Raw genomic sequence first — 23,017 nt, 5'->3', positions numbered from 1 at the left:
AGAGTAGCCTGGGGTCAAAGAGAAGTGAGATGTGTGTCTGATAAGAAAGAAACTCTTTCTCTAGATGGAAGTGATGTCATAAAGGCACACATTGTCAGGTCATCCAGGTTAACCGATTCACTGACAGGAAAGAATGATGCTAGTGATTTTGTGCCAGAAGATTTCTCTCCACTGAGACACTGATAAAGCAGCACTGTCATGTTTAATGGATGTAGAGAGTTTATATAGACCCTTTCTATGTTTTTTTAAATGTTTTTCTTGAGTCTGTCTCTGTCTCCGTCATTTTAATTAGTGGTTTATTGTTGAGTGATGTTTACACAACTTCTCTTTAATTGAAGAAATGAGTGTGCACCACACCACAAAAGCTGACTCATTTAATGGAAACATTCATGCATTAAGAATGCTGTAGACATGGCTTTTTACATTTTGACAGCTGTAGATTAAAATGTCATTATCATTCTGCCGTCCTTCCCCATGATTTCTCTACTGCTACATTCTCACAATACTCTGAAGTGACTTCTCTCTAATGGAGAAACAAGTTTTCGTACTTTCTCACAATCCATCAATCACTCTATTTTGTGCTCTTTTCTCAGCAGGGATGCGCAGTGAGAGACCTTTGTGGAAAATTCACTTTTCCAGCACTTTTCTGTGCAGATTTTTACTGCAAAAATGTGTCGTCTTCACTAAAAACCTGTGAGCCAGTTGAACAACGTTAAGTGCACAGAAATAGTTTTTTACCATGAGAATTGCAAACGCACTTATAGAATGAACCTTATTTGAAATGCTCAATGCTATTTGCCTGGTGCAATTAATGTTGCTCTATTACTGCTTGCAAAAAGCAAGAATTTGTTTAAAATATATGTTTGCATTTTCTATTCATCATGGCAGCAGTTATTATTTTGTGGCATTAACTGATTTGCATAATTCCTTTAGAGAATGAGGCACTAAAATAGCGTAGACAGCATGTGCGTTTAATTCAGATGTTGGCACATGCATAAAATGGCACTTAATTTAAACATTTAAGTTGCCATTCTGTCTTATGCAGAGCATCCTGACAACTGATATCCTCTGCCAAGGTTCATTGCACCTTAGAGTGTCATTTGACATCTAATCAGCATCAGCTTCTTTCCCGGCCACCACAAGGAGCTCATCTCAGCTGCCTTACAGGGTTGCTACATCAGCCACCAGCAATTCTCTTTACAGTCTTCCATTCAGGCATCTAATAGTCTGCAGTAATCACCCTCATGTTCATTTAGCTTTGATCATTATAAAGGGTTTGTCATTCTCCGGATGCATGAGTGTGGAAAATGAGTCTCATAAAGATGCCAGCCATGTGTGAATCTCTCTGGAATCCTACAGACAGATGCTGAATTAGCCATAGCAATGGATATGATGCAGTTTAGTGTAGTTTTTTGATCTATGAGCAGGATGAGTGTGTTTTTGTATGATTCCAGTGTTCTTTCTGTCCCCTTTGGGCTGCAGACTACTTAGCATGCTTGAGTTAACACAAGTTAACATTTAGAAATCAGAGGGAGGAGGGTAAAATGTTTGTTCATGGTTCTCCCTCTTGCCTTTTCTTTCTCAAAAAGGGAAGTGAGTAAGTGAGAGAGAAAGAGTCAAAGTGTAATTACTGTACGCTGGTGCTGTTTGTTATTGAGAGTGTTTTACAGAAGTGGGTCTTTGGCCCCTGAGACATCGGGGTCTCTCTGACACACTCTGAATAACAACACTATAGGTATTCTGCCCTACAAAGGCAAAAGTTTTTTATTTGTCCAGCCAAATTAATTATAGGTAGAACACTGGAAATTTGGCAATTAGATATTTTAGTAATGAAAATTATCTACATTAAAAAATTGTAAGCTTAAACTTGATTTTTACCCCTCTTTTGAAGTTACTGTACTCTGCCTTTGCATTTTCAGCAAAACATGAGAAGTCACACCAAGGCAAAAGACAGTAACTTCCACATTATCAATATTTGGTTGCTGATCTCCATTTAAAAAATCGTTACAGTAACACCTGTATAAAATCTAGTGATCATGGGCTATCTCATATTGGCTATTGCATATAGAAATGTGACTGTAGGCTGATTTTTGACCATAACAAGCGGACTAAAAGTTAACATGAGTGGATACCGTTTTGCAACCAATTTATTTGCTATGCTCAGTAACGTAAAGAATGCTAGACATAGCGTAATGCTTTTATATTGACTTGAATGAAAATAGCCTAACCTAAAAGAACGACTTGGATTGATGTGAACGCCAGCAAGCAGGAACGCTCAGAGTGCTTGTGGATTAAACATCTCTGATGACGTTCATCGCTATAGATTGATTTTATCGGGTGAAAAGAAAAGGTAGGATATGGATTTAACTGCAAACTGTTAGTACTGATTTTATGATTGATCATGCTACATGCTACGGCATTCGAGTTCACACACGTCCAACTAGAACAGCCTGGTGAATAATCTGCATTGCAAAAAGGAAAAAAATTAAATAATAATAATAAAATCTTTAAAGGTTATTCACGATTATGTATTGCTGCCAAGGTTCCTAGTCTTTACAGTGCTTTGTTATATGGAGCTGTTTGGTAGATCGCGATCTATCTAATTCGTTTGTCTAATGAAGTGCTTCAGTGACAGATCAGATGTATGAAAGTATACAAGTTACACCGTAATTAAAACACGGCAGACTTTATTGGTCAGTAAAACAAAGGCAGAACACCGTATAACTCCAAGCCGGCACCGTAACTTCATATTGGGGCTTTTCGAAGTTACGGTTAAGACGACCCATTATTTTCTCGGAAAAACAACAAAATTGACTCAAGATACTTATGCACATGATAAAGGATGTCTTGAATGTCCCAAAAATATCAATAACTCATTTTCGACCAAAATCAAATTTACGGCGTTTTGCCTTTGCACGGCAGTATTGGAGTGTAACAGTATACCTGTTGGAGAGACGAAACAATACATTGAGGTCATACTATCTTTAGAAAGAGAAAATAGACACTTTGTTCTTAATCGTTAAGCTATTTTTTTTGTGTGTGTTTTCTATTGTAAATATACTTTGAAAAATGAAAAATTTGGAACATGAGGATGAGTATAATGACAGTTTAAATTTTTAGGGTGAACTATCCTTTCATATTGTTAACCTTACATATTTTAGACATGCATTTTAACTATGGACAGAGTTATCCATGATTTTACATAATGTTTGTCGAAACTCTATCCATTTTGGAACAGCAAGCAAACAGACAAATGCGAATCATGCAAATGGTGCAGTTGAGCGATATGCTTTTGATCCAGATATTAACCTGATTTCCTCTCTGCACTCAGTTACCGGTTCTTGCCTTAATTGATTTGATTAGATAAGAAGTGGGTTTCTCAATCATTTTTGTGTGGAATAAAACGACACCGGTGCCTAATTAGTAATGTGTATTAGTGTATTAATGAATTAGAGATTAAACTTCACTCAGACGACCAGGGTGCTAACTAATTCATTTCAGCTCATTTGCATAATAATAAACACACATGACATTAGAGATGTGTGAAGGTAAGCGTAAATATCGGCTAACAGAAGTGAGATTTGAATGAGAATGTGTAAATCCTTCACTTTATTTGTCAGAGAGAAAGATGGCCATTAGGCACAGTCTCCAGACTCAGAGGTCAGTGTTTTGGGGTTGAGTGCTGTCTGTGATGCTGTAATGCATCAACCATTAAACTGAAGGGTTCCTTACAAGTGTGGCATACTTTAAATTTGTTTGAGTTTCTCTTGGAAGCCACTCCGTCAGGCTGTCTCTTTTTCATTCTCACTTTTACAAATCCACTTATGTATTTGAATAGAAATTTTGTGCATTTATTTCAATTTTATTCTTATGATTTAAGTTTTTTATTATTTAGATTTTTGAAGAGGTTTTTTTTGTGTGCGTGTTACATCTTGCCTAGGGCCTTAGAATCACCATTAGATATTTGGGTTCTACACCAATAGCCCAATTTAACTGCTGGTTATAGACTAGTTATCTATACTAAAGACTGCACATTGAAAAGGACTGGTTGGTACTGTTAGGAGAGGAGTGCAGCAGGAGTAATAGTTTTTTTTCTGGAGATTGCTTTTAGGTTCCAGTTAGGGGTGGGGGTAAAACTCAATACAGCATAGTATCGCGATATTTTCCGCAGCAATACTGTATCGATACACAGACGCCAATTATCGATCTTTTATTACACTATTTAGTAGAATTATAAAATCAATTATAAGATCTGTATAAGATTTCTATTCAAACTGAAAGCAGAATTCTAGGCTATTCGCTGCCGTTTTCAAAGCACAATGAAAAAACGTGACATTTCATTCACTGAACGCTCTCTTCAATCGGAAGCGCTAAACCCGAGAGCTTACTTTCCCGCAACCCGCCAAAATAAAAGCTTGTTAATTTAGGTTTGAACATTATGAAAATTCACATAAAAAACATCATCATGTTATTTTTAAGTTTACTCTAAAATAATAGTATTTTTATTTAATACTCCCTTTTATTTTAAACCATAATAGAATTACCACACTTTTTTATTTTGTTTATTATTTTGTTTATTTATTATATTAAAAAAAACTAAATAAATAAAGTCCAATGATATTATTATGACTATTAATACATTTTTTAGAGTTAGATTTAATGGGTCACACTATGTGTAGTGTGAGGACAAAACCAAATCTCCAGGTTCTCTTATGAGAACCAGGCTAAAAAACTTATGTGAACCCCTGGACATATGGGACTCGCAAGGAGTGTCATATGAAAATAAAAAAACTCTAAGAATACCACAAACTTGAGGGCTCATCTCACACGCCACCATTCAGAGATAGACAGAAGCCCTATTCAGACGGGATTAGTTTAACATGGAGAGGTGGGGTAAAGTAATTATTACCAGAGCTTCTCAGTTATTTTAGTCCCGTCCGAATGCGCCATCTCAGTAATCATTACAGACAATGTCAGTAAAGATTACGGCAACTTTTACCTTTTGTAAAAAAGTCCGTAGAAATTACCTCAGGTAATACTAATCCCGTGCGAATAGACCAGCTGTAAAAATATACATAAATATTCCGTCATTTCCTGTCATTTTCTGCAGTTTTCAAATATGGAGGCGCTTGAAGAAGCTTTCAGTGGCGTTCTAGGCAGAGGGACAAGTCAGTGGCAAACCTCAATTCTTTTCAACATAAAACGATGCAGGATTAGTAAAACAATACCAGCTACACTACGCTTCCTCTCTCTCTGACGGTGAGTTCATATCACACACAGCAGTTCTGCATAGTCGCGCCTCCTGTCAATCACTCAGCGCATCACTCGTCTTGTCTAAACCACCTCAAGCATTTTTACTGTTACAGAACTACGAAGAGCACTTACATTCAGGAAGTAACATAAAACGCACTTGACGACAGGCAGGTGACGGCGGTGCGTAAATCGAGTTACCCCTCCCACTTCTGATAGTTTAACTGAGATTTCTAATCCCGTGCGAATCAGCCATTAATATTACAGACGTCCTGTGGTAAAATTACATTACCCCATCTACCCCTGTAAAACTAATCCTGTCCGAATAGGGCTATAGACGACAGTGTATAGCAGGGGTCGGCAAGTAAGTTTGGCATCGGACCAAAAAAATATTTCGCCACTAGATGGTGGGCCAGAACATAGTCAAAGGATAATTTAAGAAATTAATTGATGAAAAATGCAACTAAAATTGCCTGTGACATACTGTTACAGTGTCTTTTGTAACTGTGAGCTGTTACTCGGTGTTAAATCCTGTGGTAGGACAGTCATTAACAAAATGTCACATTTGTGTGACGTTGACAGGCAGAGTAGGCTATGTGAGCGGAGTTGAGCGTCAACAATTTCCCCTCTGCGCTCCGGGTTCACCATTTCCCGCTCCCGCTCCACTCCACGCTCACTGAAATCAGAAACACCGCTCTGCCTTCGCTCCGGGACTAAAGTATTTCAGTATGACAGTTCTGTTCATAAAATAAATAAAAGATTGTTTCAACGTGGCTTATTGGAACAGTAGTGTGCAAACTTTTTTCCTACCACATGACAAGCTACTTATATGGTTGTCAGCATTAAAAGGCATAATTGCTGCTTTTTGCAGTGCAATTTTTATTTAATTTTATTTGTGATGAAAATATCAGTACATTTTCGTCAGTTATTTTACCTACGGATCGATGCATTTCTTACAGATTTCTGCTCATTCGAAATCAGATACAGATGAAAGATAACATTTGTTTGAATGCATTTTTGAGAGAGCGATTGCATGTGAATAAGTGTTGTAGTAGTTTAAATCATGCTTTCAGCTCAAAATATTCAGTATCTAGAAGGAACAAACTAATTCCTTGAACTATTATAACTTCCCGCTCATGTCCATTGCCGTCATTCACATTCTTTCTGATTTGAGTGATCCTTCTCTATCAAGCTAAATATTTTAAACTTGTGAATTCTTGCTAAATATGCAGTTATATTACGGCCAGGTCGTTGGCATGAATTGTACTCGTGATGGAGCGGTGGTGGAGCGCTCTTGGAGCGAGTGAAAAACACGCCGCTCCGACTTTTAAAAAATCTGCTCCTCGCTCCATTCAAAATCACACCGCTCCACTCGCGCTCCGCTCACATAGCCTACACTGGTTGTGAGTAGGCTAACTGTTGCTGTCATGACAGATCTATTTCAGAACCAGCCGCTATCAAAATAATCTGGCTGCGGGCGTGGGCCAGATATTATTGCTGGCGGGCCACTTTTGGTCCGTGGGCCGCCTGTTGCCGACCACTGGTGTATAGTATACCTATTGTAGCACAACACTTTAATACATTTACATGTTATGTATGTTATGTTATGTCATGTACATGTTATGTTTAATTTTATATGTAACATTTCTATTTTAATGTAAGACTATGTTTTATTTATTTTAAATTTAACAGTAATTTACTTTCAAATGCCCCAATTGCTGAAGGGTCTGCACAACTTTTTTGTACAAGTTCAAGTTGCATTGTTCAAAATACCTGTAGTAACACAGCCGTGCATACCTGTTTACATTTAATTAAGGTGGACTAGATTAGACTGTAATACAAATAGTTGAGTTTGCATACAACATTTATGACAGGTTTTTATGAAAGTGTTGGTCAGTTGTCTGCTTGACAATCCCATTTTGAAAGTGAAAGTGAAAGTGAAGTGACATACGGCCAAGTATGGTGACCCATACTCAGAATTCGTGCTCTGCATTTAACCCATCAAACATGCACACACACAGCAGTGAACACACACACACCGTGAACACACACCCGGAGCAGTGGGCAGCCATTTATGCTGCGGCGCCCGGGGAGCAGTTGGGGGTTCGGTGCCTTGCTCAAGGGCACCTCAGTCGTGGTATTGAGGGTGGAGAGAGCGCTGTACATTCACTCCCCCCACCTACAATCCCTGCCGGCCGGGGCACTGCAGCAATAAAATTGAAGTGAGATAAACAAACTGAGAAATGTTTATTTTTAGTTAAAAAAGATGTTGCCAAAGTTTTCCTTTAGGGACATAATTTGAAGTTGGAAAAAGGTAATAAATTCCAATACATCGCAGAATATCGCAAAATATTTAAAATCGCAATAATATTGTATCGTGACAAGTATCGTGATAATATCGTATCGTGGGGCCTCTGGTGATTCCCACCCCTAGTTCCAGTATCCTCCTTGGCCTGTCTATGCAATGATTATTCATGAGCGTGACATTCCAGTCATAATTTCCACTGTAAGGTTTCCCATTCTAGTGCAGAGACAACAGAACAGATATTTTACTTTCTTCTGAAGTTTAACTTCATAGAAATTTTAACTAGGCCACTGACTATCTCTTTGTCTGTCTGTCTGTCAGTCTGTCAGTTGGTTGGTGATCTGTCTGTCAGTAAGGCCTATAAAACCTTTAAACTCCAAGATGTTAGGTTCTGATTTGGTTTTGTACGCAGTGCTGGTCTGTAACTGATGCTTGTTAGATGCTGTTGCTTGCTGATCTGGCATCTTGGTGCACCAAATGTTAGAGTGTGAAAGCAAACACTTTCCTAATGTGATATTTTAGCACTTCTGTTGCTGTATTTAGGCTCTAATTATAAAATCTGTCAGCTTCAGAATTGTGTGTATTTGGGTGTGTGTGCACATTGGAACACGTTTTGAATTATGCAATAGCACAGTGATGTAGGACTCTGCATCACCATCTTCACCTGTCTTTGTTGTCCCCCTTCTTGTCACTTAACTTTTTTTTTAAGTAATACTATTCAATATTTGATAGTGATAATGTTGTCATTATCAATAAAGACACCAAGTTACAAACCCAAATTTTTGTTGTCTGCTGTGTTGAGTTGATAACTGGATTAATATGTTCCGTAAATCATTCAGACTGGTTTTTGTGAACTGGATGATCTTGAAAAGATCTGATTCAAAAGAATCATTTATCTACTATTTTATTTATCTAGCATCTCAAGACGTAGGCAGAAACAGAAAGCTATTGTTGGAACATTAGTGAATTGTACAGAACAGATTTGCTAGTTCTCTTGCTCACTGGCAGCTAATGCAGTAGACAGCACTTGGCATTGTTTAGAGAGAGACTGGCATACTACTAGTTACTTTCATGTATACTGCTGCAATTTTATTTTATTTTTTGACGTGATGTGATTTCTAACAGTGTTTCATTGTAAGAACATCTTTTCTAATGTCTCTCTGTCTCTCTTTTTTTCCTTCTGTCACTCTTCTATCTTGTACATGGACATGATGACCTGACATGATGATTGACAGGTACGGGAAGCTCACTCTTTTGTAACAGTTTATGGTGTGTTTTTTCTTTTCTTTGCTGATAATAGTCATTGTGTCTTAACAACACAATTTATATCACTGTGAATGTCAATGACCATGTCTATATCTGTGACCCCTGGAGTTTGAGTAGCAGTGCTGTAGGACATCAGATATTCATAATGTTTTTGAACGAAATATTTTGCATTAAAAATGTATTTGATCAGAAATCCAGTAATATTGTGAAATATTATTACAATTTAAAAGAACTGTTTTCTATTTTAATATATATTTGTAATAATGTATTACTGTGATGGCACAGCTGAATTTTCAGCAGCCAATCCTCCAGTCTTCAGGGTCACATTTTCCTTCAGAAATCATTCTATTATGCTGATTTGGTGCTTAAGAAACAGTTATATTATCAATTTTGAAAGCAGTTGTGCTTTCTTATATTTTTGTGTAATCCATGATAAGCTTTTTCAGGAAGTAAAAATGTATTTTTCAAGTCACTTTTGATTTATTATTCGCATACATATATATATATATATATATATATATATATATATATATATATATATAATATTAGGGCTACACGATATATCGTTTCAGCATCGATATCGCGATGTACGCATCCGCGACAGTCACATCGCAGGATGTGCGATGTTTAGTAGGCCTATACTGATCGTTATATTTATACTGATTGTTTTCTTTGCTCACGCACAGACACCACGTCTACGCCAGACATAACAGCCGTACAGAGATGTACATTTTTAAATAAACTTATTAGCAGAGCTACTGCCAGCGATTTTCAGCGCTGGAAATCCATTATCCTTTGAAACTTCCGCGTCGTCGAGGAGAGTGCATTATTGTGAGTGCATCATTTGTCATAAATAGAATGAGACATCAGTCGTGGCCTAATGGATAGAGAGTTGGGCTTGTAACCTGAAGGTCGTGGGTTTGAGTCTCAGGTCCGGCAGGGATTGTAGGTGGTGGGAGTGAATAACCAACACTCTCTCCACCCTCAATACCACGACTGAGGTGAGACCCTTGAGCAAGGCACTGAACCCCCAACTGCTCCCCGGGCGCGCAGCAATGGCTGCCCACTGCTCCGGGTGTATGTTCACTACTGTGTGTACACTTGGATGGGTTAAGAGCACAAATTCCGAGTATGGGTCACCATACTTGGCCACACACCACTTCCCTTTCCCTTTGTCATGTTGCGCCGCATCCAGTGTAGTCAGTCTCACAGCATCACTGATTATAATGAGTTCTATTGTATTTTGTCGATTTGCGCCACTCGTGCCCAGTGTAGACACGGTGAGAGCTATGGTGATGCACGTGAACACAGAATTCCATTCACTTCCGCTACTGTTTGTGCCTGAAATGACACGTGCGCAAAGCTGTCAAAATGCATGTCTCTGCAAGTATCCTTGTAAAAAACCTTAAGTGAAGGTAAACAATGGAGAACGAAAGAGGATAACAATAACAGCAGTTTAATGTCCATGCTGCTTTCTGTCATGTTAATCAAGCAACAAAACAGAGAAAAATCACTTTTGCAGATTTATTAGATTTAATTTATACAGTGAAGACTATGCAGTGTTATTTTACATATGATTATTCAATTTCTGTACCTGAATACTGTTAGACTTGCCTTAAAAATACAAAACACTGTTTATTTCATTTGTATCTTTGTTCTGTTATATTTATCTATGTTTGTAATTAGTTTATTTCCTATGCTGATTTACTCGCCTACAAAATCACCCCAATCATTGATATTTTTTCCCCCAAATAGAGCTATTCAAGTCATCTGGTGATTTTTCTTTATTTAATTTTTTTTCATATCAATGAAAATATAGCAATATATATCGCAGAAAAACAAAATATCGCAATGTGAGTTTTTTCCAATATCGTCCAGCCCTAATAAATAAATTTATATATATATATATATATATATATATATATATATATATATATATATATATATTCTAACTTAATAATAATGATAATAATAATAAAGAAAATAATTTTCATTGACACTTTCTTGACTCATCTTAATTGTGGAACATCCTCACACCACATCCAGCAAATAAATCACTTTATTGTGATTTACATGGCTGTTTGTATAATTAACATTTTTCATTATTCTCATCCCATGGCAGGTCTTTTGTGATATGTTGTACTATTTAATTGACTAATAATAGCTACTCATACTTCTACAGTTTGCCTTCTTCTGTCATCCTGTCTGTCTCTGTTTAAGCTGTTGTCTTTCTTCTAATGAATCAACCTGTCTCTTTTAAACCCTTGGTATCCTGACTGCACCTGAGACATTCAGCCATATGCCCGTGGAATCATTGATATTCACACCGGCTTCTCTCAAGTGCGCGCGCACACACACACACACACACACATACTCACACAAACAAACAAAACCTCCGTAATTAAGGCAGCATTTGAACGAGCATTCCTGCTGTGATCGAGCACTGCAGTGATTGATCGAGAAAATTGCACACACACACACACACACACACATACTGACAGTGTAAAGTAATTTGGTTATATGTGGAGCTGAATATCAAACCTATTTCCTCCAATCAGTGCTGTGTATATGTGAACGTGTGTAGATCTGTGGCTAAATACCAGACTCATTAGGCCCCGTTATTGAATGGCACTTGCTGTGTTTTTTCCCCCTTCCTGATTGGATTTTTGGTGCTCAGAGGCTGTTGCTCATGGCAATTAGGAGGTTGAATAAATTAAGAGAGCTCGCAAGAAAACACACACATACTGTAGATGCAGACACAGCTTTGCCACACCGGTATTTGAATATTTTACAGGCATTTAGCCAATTACAATGATGGCTTTTATTGTACTGAGAGGGTCCATGCTGATCCAAACCTTGTGTTTTAGGCATCATTCATTACTGGTTAAATGCTAGTTCTAATTAATGTCTGGGATTTAAGGCCAAAGACCCACAGGATTTATCTTCATTAGGCTAAGACGAGTCGTATTTACCATAGACACGGCTGTGTGGATTTGCCAGGCGTTTCATTATTCTCCTGGTGGGTTCAGCAGCTGCTCATCTGGCTCATGTTGCCTTTGTTTACAGTTTTCTATGTAAGCAAAAAGAATGATCAGAACATTTTAATTTTAAGGTTTAGAACTTAAGATCCACAAGGGATGATGGAGATGTTGTTATATGTGTGCATCCATATGTGTTTTCAGTGTGTATGTTCCTGGTGCTCTTAGGGTAATCAGATTTTGTTCTGTAGGGTAATTGAGTAACTGATCATCTCTGGTTTCATATCTTTTAGCCTGCAGTGTTCATCTGCATGTGATAATATAGTTATTATGAACAACATTTATATTATTATTGCTTTTTTATTTTGGGTAAAATTGTTGGTTACTAATTTGTGTTAGTTTTTTTTGTCGTCTGTAGTTTGAATTAATTTATTTTATTTTCAGTTTTAGCTTAGTCTATTTTTGTACATCGAATAAACTAATTAAAATTAGAAATGTTGCCAACTAAATAAATTTTTTATTTTAGTTAATGTTAATTGTATTTCAAGTCATGAATATTTTAATGGTTTTAGTTTTAGTTTATTATAATAATCTTGCAAAGTGTATTCCGAAATAAATAATATTTTCACAATAACAGCCTTTGAAAGCTGTATAAAATCAGATGGTACGCTAAGATTTCTCTCTGAAAATTGTGTCCTCTGAACCTTGCAGTTGTTCACCACAATTTCAGCCTGTCTGCAATCAGTGTCTGTCAGTCAGCTTCCACCAGAGGCATTTCTCTTGATTAGAACACCGAAAGGCCTTTAGTGCCATTTACTGCAGGTCTTTTGTAAGCGTTTACTGTATTCAGTTGTGCAATGTATTGCAATAGAAGCAGCAACCATGTTGATTTACAGCATGCTCACTTGGTGTTTTTGGTTTTGTTGCCTTCAGCTATTAATGGATGAATGCATCTATATTGATCAGAGCCAGATTGAAATCAGAGGAAGTGAAAATTCTTGTTGAAACGTTGAGTTGTTTCTCAAGCCAGTCTGACATGTACAGATTTATCTGAATACATAATTTTCATGATATGAAGGGAAATCATGGCAACCATATGTTATCTACGAAAATATCTATGTATAGATGAAATCAGCAATGTTTAGAATTTTGATGTATAAAACTGAAGTTTAAAACAGTTTAAAAGTAGTTTTAGATGAAGTATAGCACGTTACTCTGATGGACATTTCAAATTCTCAAAAGTATTTTATATTTCAGTACCCACAAATCTCCAGTCTCCTTAAGGAATCATTATGACAGGCTATGATTTCGCCCAGGACAGAAGGAAGCATCTTTTAATCGGGAAGTAAGTAAACACGACTGCTTGGATTAAATGAGTTTCATCTGACAGGAGCCTCTGCTGATGTTCAAATCCATTTTAGTTTTGTCACTAAACAGGCACGTTTTAAACCATATTTGTGTGTGATTGAGACAGCACAAGTAAAGAATTTGAGTGTTTGTACTAAGTAAAAATTATGCTTTTTCTCATGTTTTTATTGCGGTCTTTGTCAGTGATTTAACCATAAACATGTCATTATGAGATTTATCTCAGTAAACTGTTGTGACCTTGCTAGAATATTCCCTCTTTCAGGTTATTAATGTTCTTTTAGGTGAGATAATGCTGTGGCAACAGCATGAGCAGGAGAGGCAGAGGATGAGTGCAAGACTGTGACCTTGGGCTCAGGTGGGGATGTTGAGTTTGGCTCTCGGTCGCTAAGTGGTGGAAGATTAGAGAGAGAGAGAGAACGAGACAGATATGTGATGAAAGAAAAGGTGGCAGAAAAGACTGAAGGGTGTGAATGATGAGGGGATGTGCAGAGATGAGTTGTGTAATAGGATAAAATGGCAGAGAAAGAGAAGAATGGAGGATAGTTTTATTGAGAGGGGATTTGTTAACCTGTTAGTGAATGAAATCAGCATGTGATCAAATACATAAATGTCTTTATATCAGTTATCCTCCATAGTAGACTTGTGTGATAGATGAGCCTCTGACCGATGGGCCAAACCAATTTCATAGACCCTGTTTTTGATCATGTTGATCTGCATTATAAAGTGCACATGGAGAATGATTGATAGTAGCATTCATTAAAGCTGCAGTCCGTAAGTTTTGCCTCTTTGTCGCCACCTCTGTTAAAAACATTGTATTGCAGCCAGGTGCGGAATTATCTTTATTACGTGGGCTGTACTCTGGCACGGCTTCAGCGCGGATGAATCTAATGTTTTGAGGTGAATGTGTAGCTGTCAGTAACCACACCGGTGTGAATCAAACACTTAGTAATCATAGATTCTAGCCTACGTCTTGTAATATATGACCCGAATCACAATTTTCACCGTATATTGCCATCTGAACAAGTTAAAAGTCTGCCACGTTTGTTCTGCCCAACTGAGGAAAAAAGCATTATAATAAATCGCGCTACCAATGGTGATTAAATGTAACGATCGGTTAGCTCATATCACATCAAACCGTGCAAATTATTATTATTGTTTTACTTCATTCTCAAATTAGTAATGTTAACAACATCAGAATTGCGTGAGTATGGGTATAGTGTGTATTAGCGTGTAGATTTTAATTTCTGTACAGTCTAATCTAATTGTCATGCCATTCGAATTTTATATTAAGAAATTCTTTTAACCCCAAAAGCAAACTATGCTCCCTTCGAAATGGTTTTCTTTAGAATGCAAATCTTGTATAATCCCAGGCTATCTGTAATCAGAAGCACATTTAAAACTGGAATATAATTTAATTTCATTCACGCGTGTTTCATAAACACATAATCCTTTCTGGATCACAATCCGCCATCAAAATGATACATTTAATTGTTCTAGCTGCTGTGAGAAAAGGCTATAAATGAGCCTCCACCTGCAGGATCCTCACAATCGATAGCTACTAGCCGGGAAAACTTCTTTATGTTTACAGACGTGACGCAATGACCCAGTGCCATGCTCGAATTTCCTGCGAAAACCTACCCGTACCAATCAAATTAGAAAACATTATTATAAGCTAACCGTTGTGAATCGGGCTGTAAGGCGATAATTTTGTACAATGGCTGGTTATGTACTTGCTCAAATATTGATTTTGGATCATTTTAACCAAAAAAAGTTACGGACTGCAGCTTTAAGTATTGAAATGTATCAGGTATGTGATTAAAAATGGATTGCACTGTTGACTAAAAGAAGAAATCCATTTCGAGTCCAGCTCTCCCATGTGCTTTTATATGTGAATTTTGCAGTGCTCTGTCGTGTTTAAAAGCAGTTTGTTTTCTCCTTTCTAGTCAAATTTGTAAATCAGCAATCATCAAAACGACCCCAAGTGTTTAAGAGGGCCTGTTCAGTGACTGTTAATTTGCATACAGTATGTCATCTCTCTGTCTGAGTTTAGTGTGTGTTGTTAGTCAAGGTCTTGAGGTTAAGTGGTCCCTGTCACACAGTGCAACAAAGAGCTTTCACATCCTCTTTGCTTTTTCTGCAGAAACAACCTTGGATATCCTTTTACTACCTATTCACAAGTCTGCATATAAGCTGTTTTAGTTGCCGTTCAGCCCCTTTAAAGAGAGCAAGGAAGATTCTCAAGGAGGATGCCATTAAGAGCCTGCTTTCAGCCTTGAGGTCCAATTATTCTTTCTCAAACCAACTCCAATAAATGGTCCTTCAAACCAAACAGTATTTCCTCCTGTCTACATTCCATTTAAGGAAAAGCCAATTTGCACAAGACTTTGACCTTCTAATTAAAAGACAATGTAATGAAGTTCTCTCTGTGTGTGAGCATGTGTGAATATACAAAGATCAATTTAAAATTCAGTTTAAACCTGGAAATAAACAGATTTTTTTAAATATAGTCTCTTATGCTCACCAAGGCTGCATTTATTTGATAAAAATACAGTAAAACAGTATTATTGTTAAAAAACATCTACACTCTAAAAACACTGGGTTAAAAGGGCTGGGTAAATATAGGACAGAACCCATATTGGGTTAATTTTACCCAGCAAATTGGATTGTTTATTTAACCCAGAATAATGGGTTGATTTAACCCAGCTAATGGGTTTATTAATTTTTACTTTATTACAAGTTTATTTTTTGCTTCATACATTAAATAATGTTTACAGATTAACTTAAATCCTCTACACTTTTCTAAAATATTCCACACAACCACTGGTTTGCATGATAACTTCATTTATTTTCCTTCATTTATCATTTGCAGCATTGTATATATCGTTTTTAATAGGCAGTGTTGGGCAAGCTACTTGGAAAATGTAGTGAGCTAAGCTAACAGTTACTCCTCTTTAAATGAAGCTTCACTACACTAAAGCTACAGCCCTGGGAAATTTAGCAAGCTAAGCTACAGCAACATGGCAAAAGTAGTTTACTACATCCAAGCTATTAAAAAAAAAAATTATATTGAACCAACATCATACCAAGTCAATGCTCTCTCAGTGATCAATAAAACTGTCAGTCAAGCAAATAGACAGGCATGTTCAGTTTAATTGTTTATTCAACTACTGTTCCAAACCAATTTGGCGACATAATCAGTATCAAATACAGGGCCGGACTGACCTCAAATTGTGACATAGGCAAAATAAATTTTTGCTATCGGCCGGAAACCCCCTATTGGTATTGTGGCTTTATTGTATACAGATACATTTATATAAATGGTAACACTTCACAATAAGGTTCAGTAGTTAACATTAGTAACATGAACTAAGAATGAACAATACTTCTGCAGCATTTATCTTAATGTTAATTTCAACATTTACTAATGCATTATTCAAATCAAAAGTTGTTTGTTAACATTTGTTAATGCACTGTGAACTAACATGAACTACCAATGAATGACTGTATTTTCATTAACTAACATTAACAAAGATTAATAAATACTGTAATAAATGTATTTTAATGTAATACTGTAATGAATGTATTTTATACATTGTGCTCATGTTAGATAATACATTAGCTAACAGTAATGAAATCATATTGTATAGTGTTACCATATAGATGTATAGGCCTACAGATAGGCTACGTTTATTTGCATCGTTGCATGTGTCCTGTTTTCCCCAGTTTTTTGTCAATATGTGGGCGTTCAATTTTGTTTTCTGTTATTTGGCCAAAGTATCATATTATGAAAGATTAAGCGCTTCGCATGAGCTATTTGGCTGGGACTTGACAACAAATGCTAGACTAAGAAACTCTTATTCGCTCCTCAAAAAACAAAAAAAACAAAAAAAAAACAGTAGCCTTTATAAATAGTGTTTTTTGAGTAAAGAAACCGCTGTACTTATTCCATCAACAGTTCTTTATTTACCTTTAGACAGCAAACAAGCTGAGATGCTCCAAAATGCGCGCCGCACTTCATTGACTAGAGAATGCGGGTTGAATAATGAGGTTTGACTGACATTTTGAGGAGCCAATGCCGTTACGAGCTTTAGTGGCTGTGGCGTCACTTACTGATCCAGGATCAGTGATCCGTAGCAGTTATATTTCTGATATGAGCTCGAGTTTCAGAATGCTTTCTTTGGATAATGTAACGTTAGCTTTTGTTGATGCTACCGCGCTACTTGATAAAAAAAAAAGAGCTTAGCTACTGAAAAGACGCTACCACCACGCTACTGAGAAATGTAGTTAAACTAGTAGCGCCACTACTTGTAGCGACGCTACTGCCCATCACTGTTAATAGGCTATACATATTGCCTATATTTAAACTTGTTTAACAAACATTAGAAGTAAAAATTAAACATTAAACAGAAGTAATTCACGTGTAGCCTAATCGACCAGTCTCTGTTATTCTGTTTCCACCGTAACGGCGCTGCGCCGCGCTGGTTCTCGTTCTCGTGTTCGGTGGGAACTGCTAACGGACCGCCGCCCTGCGTTTCACTCAAGCCGAAACATGCTGTGACTCCATAACCTGCCAATAAACTAACAGTAAACGGCTCTGAGGATATGTTTTAACATCCAAAGTATTCTGTAACTTTATGAGTAGAATCGTTTATTTTATGCAAAGCATCAGGCTTTTCCATCACGCGAAAAGACCATGACACTCATTAAAGGTGATTCACACCGCGCGCCTAAAAATTTTAACATTTTAATTTAGCAGCTGATGATATGACGCACTGAACGATCTAATCACGCTGGTGTCATTTGTATTAAATATAGAAAATATGAATCGGCGGCTATTTTTTGTCTTTTGGAAGCTGCATTCAAATTCAACTTTGCTCAAAAATCTCACTTTGAATGGACATGACGCCTCTGAGCACAGTAACAATTTTATAGATAATATAAAATGTACACAAACCTGTATTTTACCGAAGAATGCATCAATTCGATGGTGCGAACTGCTCTCCCGTGAAGAGAAGACGCAAAATCCCCGCGATAAATAACTCAACCGCTGGGTTACGTCTGACCCAGGATCTGAGTAATACAAAAACTACCCAAACATTGGGTTGTTACATTTGACCCAGGAGCTGGGTAACACAAAAACTACCCAAACACTGAAAAAATAACCCAAAAAATAACCCCAAAAATGACCCAAAAGGCTCAACCCAGCATTTGGGTTAAAAAAATAACCCAGGATTTTTTTAGAGTGTATTTTCATATACTAAAATGTGTATTTATTCCTTTGATTGCAAAGCTGAATTTTTAGCAGCCATCAGCAGAACATCATTTGTTTGAATTAAACTCTTTTGAAAAATTATGTCAAATCTAATTTAATGTGTCCATGCTCAAATTTATGGATTAAAGAATCCTAAATACATGTATAGCTAGTTGTACAAGCACATTAATTGTTTGCCTACAGGCATATTCGAGCTAAATGGAGAAATATGGAGACTCTGTTATCATCACATCTGGTCTGATCAGCAGGTCTCTGGATTTAGGATGGCCCCTGAGGAGAGGAGAAAGGACAGACAGATCTAGACCTGAAATGAGTTATCAAGCATAATTAGCCTATATGAGATTGGACTTTCCTCCATAGATCTTCTGTCTGTTTTCTATTGACCCAACACTTGGGTGCAGGTTTGTCAGACCATCATCTAGCGAGGATTTTCAATGTTAATGTAACTCCTTTGTAAGTATGAGTGGGATTTAGGGATGTATTATTGATAAAATAAACCCGGATTGTGTGTAGTAAAGCTAAGCCTAGCTTGTATTTAGTGTGGGCTTTGCAATGATCACGACACAAAGGTGCAGGCATTAAGATGTCTGATCGATACCCGTTTCCTCTCCAGCATCTCCAAACAGCCCTGCGAACAAGGAATATCCCTGTAATCAATCACACTAGAGAGAAAGAAAAGAGTGAGCTAGAGAGAGAGTGCTGTTTACAGATGCACAAAGGACTGAGCCGGACTGAAATTTGACAGGCTGGGATTTGACCGTGCACTCTTCTTCTCCTCTCCCCTGCTGTCATAATATTGATTTAGAAATAATTACTGACTGCTTAGCCATTCCTCTCTCGTGTGTACCTGTTCAAGACAGCTTGCCCTCCTGCACCCCATGTGCCAACCTCAGACACATACACTCTCACACTCCTACACCCCAATCTACACTCACCTACCAGCGTCCCTCACCTCCTTGTCAATTATACATTCAGATAATGTCTGCTTCAACATTCACTGGCACACATTCAGCCTGCCTGCAGTATGTGCTTGGTGTGTGTGTGTGAGTGTCAGCAGAGCTGCAGTATTTAACCACCAATGACTTACAAGTCCCACAATTCCTTACACCTTCTTAGTCTTTGTATTGTTTTTCCATAATTTTGTTTTGCTTTGCATTTTTGGTTTTGGTTTGTTTTTAGTTTTGCTTTGTGATTTTGTGTTTTTGTTGTTGGTTTGCTTTTTGCTTGTGCTTTTTGTTTCGCTTTGTGTTTATTTATTTTATTATTTTTGCTTTGCCTCGTTTTGTTGTTATTTTGTGTTTTTCACCTATTCCCTGATTTTACAATTTGTTTAAGAATGGACAACATAAGGAATAAAATTTTTCCAGTTCCTTAAATAATTCTATTAATACATTTAGGAGGACAATTTGCAAAAGGTGTTTATACACAAGAAATATTTAACGAAAAGTCATTAAAATGTGTAAGTAGTTCCTTCAGGAATTGGATACACTGATTGTGCTGTGTTCTTTGTGGGAATGGTTAATGGAACCAAATTATATTTGGGAATTTTTGATGGAACCAAACTTTTATTTTACCCAATTTTTACTATGTATTTCTGTTCTTAGTTCCTAACCTATATTCTATTCTATTCTATTGTAGTATATTGCATTTAGTTCGGTTGTTTTTTGTTTTTATTCATTATTTTCTATGTAAATGAACAGCTATATATATCTAAAGCAGTAAATAAATGAATGGACCGAAATAAAGATTCCTTCTGATGCTCTTCTGATCCTTCTGTGGTCAAATACTGATCACATAGAGGTACACATAAAATAGTATAATAATGCAAATTACTGCTCTTTAATACACTTAGTCAGCATGAGAGTCATGGTCAGGGTTTAGCTGCATTTAATCTGCTATACTGATGGTCAGCTCTGGGTCCTTCACTTTAATGGTTGTAGATGTGCACTATTTTAGAATATGAGACCATAAAACATAGTATTGAGGAGAGACTCCATTCCCTTAACAAGCTGTTATGAAACCTCTCCAGAGATACATGATCATAATTGTTAATAGCATCTCTGCTAGGGGTGTGCTCAAAATATCGATTCTTAGATACATACCGATATAATAAAAAAAGATACAGTATCGATTTTCTAGCCCTTAGTATCGATACTCCGCCCAGCCATTAGGGGGCGCAGCGGCGCCCGCGAGTTTCAAAAAAACTCATGGAAAATGTTAAAGCAAGATGTAGCATTTAAGGCTGTGTCCAAATTCAGGGTCTGCATCCTTCGGAGTACTCATTTGAAGGATGTTACGTCACAGCGCCGCGACGAAGGCTGTCCAAATTCGTAGGATCCTTCAAATGCGGCCCACAAATACGTCCTCCTTTTCCCCGAATTGGAAGGATGGGTGTGGTGGATCCTTTCCCGTCCTACCTATCCCATAATTCTTTTCGCAGAGAGTAATGGCGGACGAAGCGAGCGGTAGCGGAGTGGGAGAGGAGTTTCTCTGACAAAACAAGCTAAAGTTTATGCTTCGGCTCAATGAATTTGTAGGAGAAATTAGTAGAATACTTAAAAACAAATAAAAATAGGCTATAATGGCTTACCTGGATGTGACTGTCTTGTAGTCTGATATAAAAAACTCTCCGACAACGAGCAAAGAAAGTATTTAATTTATTTAATTGCTTTATTTCTTCCAAACGAATTAAAATGAGGAGAATAACTCTTTGTTTGTCCATTTTCCCGCTTCTTGCTTGGAGCTGTCACGGTTGCTAGGCGACAGGATATGAGCAACGGGTAAGGGAGGGAACTGAAAGAAGGATAGGCTGTCCAAATTCACAAACACCGACTTCCGGGTTTTGCAGACGTCGGAGGATCCCTCCTCCTTCAACCGGGTAGGAAGGATCCTAAGGAGGATGCAGACCCTGAATTTGGACGCAGCCTAAGTGATTTCATAGTGAAATATGTTATGGCAGTACATGGTGTCACAAAAAAGAATTATAAGAAGATTTAATAAGAAGTTAAGAATAATAAGAAGAAGATTTTGTGCTTGTGTGAGCTCAGACTTTACCCTTGGAAAGTTAAATGTTGACTTGTGGTAATTTCCAGATTAATACAATTTGTGTACAATTAATCAGAGCACTTAAAGTTGTAAATATTTAAGCAAAATGCACTTTGTTATAATGCACTTTTGTCTTCAATAAATTGAAGAAAAATGCAGAGTTCTGTTTGTTGAGTAAATGTGTTCAGCATTAACTAATTGGCTCTGGCCCATGTATTTTTATTGAATCGTATCGAATCGTGTCACATTGTATCAAATCGTATCGAGACAGCTCTGTATCGAGGTACGTATCGAATCGTGACCTGTGTATCGAGGTATGTATCGTATCGCCAGGTTCTCCAAGGTATACAGCCCTAATCTCTGCACTAATGTTCTGAACCATGAAATCCGTTATTGGAAGTACCTCTGCTGCAACGGCACTCTGTGACTCTGAAGAGGCTAGGTCAGTTCAGATGGAACGGCTGGAACTGAGAATCTGAAGCCAAATTCTCCGGAATCTGTATTTGAAACTTATATTCTAGTTGTTTCTGCAAAATGATGCCAAGTAACAAAAAATCCTCTGTCTGATTGAATCAATCAGCCAACTGATTTATAGTGTTGTCAAGATTGTAAACTAATCCTAACTTCTCTGTGTTCGCCAGTGGCATTTATTGGACATGATGTATGTCTTGGCAAGAAACATGGCCCCATATTGCTGTGCTGATCTGAGAGAGTGTGGTGAACCAATTACACTGTTTATCTCATCTTTGTGGGCTCCATGGAGCTGGACCTCAGCGTATCAGTTTCCACTGAGCTCCATACGGCTCGCTGGCAGACAATAGCATGCTGTGAGGGGTTAAAATCTGTTTCCAACCGATTAGATGCGTTTAGCACCTGAAGACAGTCATTTTTCCCCCCCTTTTTTCAGGCTTGCTCGTTTGTCAGACACACAGAGTGAGCAGGAAGTGGAAGGGTGTCACAGGAAATTGGAAAGGTCATTTTTCCTTGGCCTCCCTGATGAAAATGTTCCTAATTTCCTGTCTGCTTCTGAACATTCCGAACTACCCTGACGGACATGGACAGATCCTATAATCTTTCTAAATGCTGTCATAAAGCCATTCCATATTAGCATGGACTAAATTGTTATGCCTTTTAGAGTGTCATTGAGTTAATCACATCTTAGCAACTCAGCACTTCCAATAAAGTGATTTGTGCCATGGTCAACCTTTCTGACTAATATTGGATTTCTCGTGTTAGATGTTATTCTCTCTCTGTCTGTCGCTTTCTCTTCTTTCTTCTTATAGACACAGCATTACGACAGCCCTGCAGTGAGTAATATGCTTCTGACAGACCTCTTTGAACTAATAAAATGATAGGCTGTGCTGTGGCCATTAGTCTCTGCTCTGTAAATAAAAGCTGTCGCGCAAAGAGCTTGAAACACACCTAGTGTGAAGCTTTTCCACCCTAAGAGCAAATTGCAGTGGAACTGTGGTAAAAAGGGACCGTCCTTGCTACAATATCACACATTTGGTACATTGGTATGAGGCTGATTAT

At 37.5% G+C, this 23,017-nt stretch overlaps 1 protein-coding gene across 1 annotated transcript in view; it reads left to right on the top strand.

The window, feature by feature from the left end:
• LOC306879751 (enhancer of rudimentary homolog) overlaps window positions 1–21,178 on the top strand; it is a 1,222,178-nt gene extending 1,201,000 nt beyond the window's left edge. The window contains exon 9 of the mRNA XM_079432925.1: window positions 20,681–21,178. The gene's annotated coding sequence lies outside the window, so the exon portion shown is untranslated. The remainder of the gene's footprint in view (window positions 1–20,680) is intronic.
• Window positions 21,179–23,017: the final 1,839 nt, after the last annotated feature.

The sequence above is a fragment of the Barbus barbus genome, assembly GCF_936440315.1.
Source record: "Barbus barbus genome assembly, chromosome: 14".
NCBI lineage: Eukaryota > Metazoa > Chordata > Actinopteri > Cypriniformes > Cyprinidae > Barbus > Barbus barbus.
Note: the sequence above shows the minus strand (reverse complement) of the source record. Positions and strands in the feature narration are given on the sequence as shown.